We start from the raw sequence: 1747 nt of genomic DNA, 5'->3' as shown, positions 1-1747 counted from the left end.
TCTCAGCCTCTCTGTCTCAGCCTCTCTGTCTCAGCCTCTCTGTCTCAGCCTCTCTGTCTCAGCCTCTCGGTCTCAGCCTCTCTGTCTAAGCCTCTTTGTCTAAGCCTCTCTGTCTCAGCCTCTCTTTCTCTGCCTCTCTGTCTCAGCCTTTCTGTCTCTGCCACTCTGTCTCTGCCTCTCTGCCTCAGCCTCTCTGTCTCAGCCTCTCTGTCTCAGCCTCTCTTTCTGAGCCTCTATGTCTCTGCCTCTCTGTCTCAGCCTCTCTTTTTCTGCCTCTGTCTCAGCCTCTCTGTCTCTGCCTCTCTGTCTCTGCCTCTCTGTCTCTGCCTCTCTGTCTCAGCCTCTCTGTCTCAGCCTCTTTGTCTAAGCTTCTCTGTCTCTGCCTCTCTGTCTCAGCCTCTCTGTCTTTGCCTCTCAGTCTCTGCCTCACTGTCTCTGCCTCTCTGTCTCTGCCTCTCTGTCTCTGCCTCTCTGTTTCTGCCTCTCTGTCTCAGCCTCTCTGTCTCTGCCTCTGTCTCTGCCTCTCTGTCTCCGCCTCTCTGTCTCAGCCTCTCTGTCTCAGCCTCTCTGTCTCAGCCTCTCTTTCTGAGCCTCTATGTCTCTGCCTCTCTGTCTCTGCCTCTCTGTCTCTGCCTCTCTGTCTCTGCCTCTCTGTGTCTGCTTCTCTGTCTCTGTCTCTGTCTCTGCTTCTCTGTCTCTGCTTCTCTGTCTCAGCCTCTCTGTCTCAGCCTCTCTGTCTCAGCCTCTCTGTCTCTGCCTCTCTGTCTCTGCCTCTCTGTCTCAGCCTCTCTATCTCAGCCTTTCTGTCTCAGCCTCACTGTCTCTGCCTCTCTGTCTCTACCTCTCTGTCTCTGCCTCGTTCTCTGTCTCTGCCTCTCTGTCTCTGCCTCTCTGTCTCTGCCTCTCTGTCTCTGCCTCTCTGTCTCAGCCTCTTTGTCTCAGACTCTCTGTCTCAGCCTCTCTGCCTCTGCCTCTACGTCTCTGTCTATCTCTGTCTCTGCCTTTCTGTCTCTGCCTCTTGATCTCTACCTTTCCGTCTTTGCCTCTCTGCCTTTCTGTCTCTGCCTCTTGATCTCTACCTTTCTGTCTTTGCCTCTCTGTCTGTTTCTGTTTCTGCCTGTCTGTCTTTGCCTCTCTGTCTCTGCCTCACTGTCTCTGCCTCTTTGTCTTGGCCTCTGTGTCTCTGCGTTTAAGTCTCTGACTCTCTGCCTTTATGTTTCTTACTCTCTGTCTCTCTCTGTCTCTCTCAGTCTCTGCTATTATCTCTGTCTCTCTCTGTCTCTTCCTTTCCTACTCTGCGTCTCAGCCTCCCTACCTCTTCCTCTGCCTCTCTGCCTCTGTTTCTCCCTTTGCCTCTTTGCATCTGCTTCACTGTCTCTACCTCTCTGTCTCTGCCACTCTGTTTCTGCCTCTGCTTCTCGTTTTCTGCTTCTTTGTCTCTTCCTCTCTGTCTTTGCTTTCCCTCGCTCTTCCTCTCTGTCTCAGCCTCTCTATCTCTGCCTCTCTGTCTCAGCCTCTCTGTGTCTGCCTCTCTGGCTCTGCCTTTCTGTCTCTGCCTCTCTGTCTCTGCCTCTCTGTCTCAGCCTCTCTGTCTCAGCCTCTTTGTTTCTGCCTCTCTTTCTCTGCCTCTCTGTCTCTGCCACTCTGTCTCAGCCTCTCTGTCTCAGCCTCTCTGTCTCTGCCTCTCTGTCTCTGCCTCTATGTCTCTGCCTCTCTGTCTCTGCCTTTCTGTCTATGCCTCTCTGTC

Source organism: Procambarus clarkii, unplaced genomic scaffold (genome assembly GCF_040958095.1).
Source record: "Procambarus clarkii isolate CNS0578487 unplaced genomic scaffold, FALCON_Pclarkii_2.0 HiC_scaffold_453, whole genome shotgun sequence".
NCBI classification, from domain to species: domain Eukaryota; kingdom Metazoa; phylum Arthropoda; class Malacostraca; order Decapoda; family Cambaridae; genus Procambarus; species Procambarus clarkii.
This window is presented reverse-complemented; position numbering follows the sequence as displayed.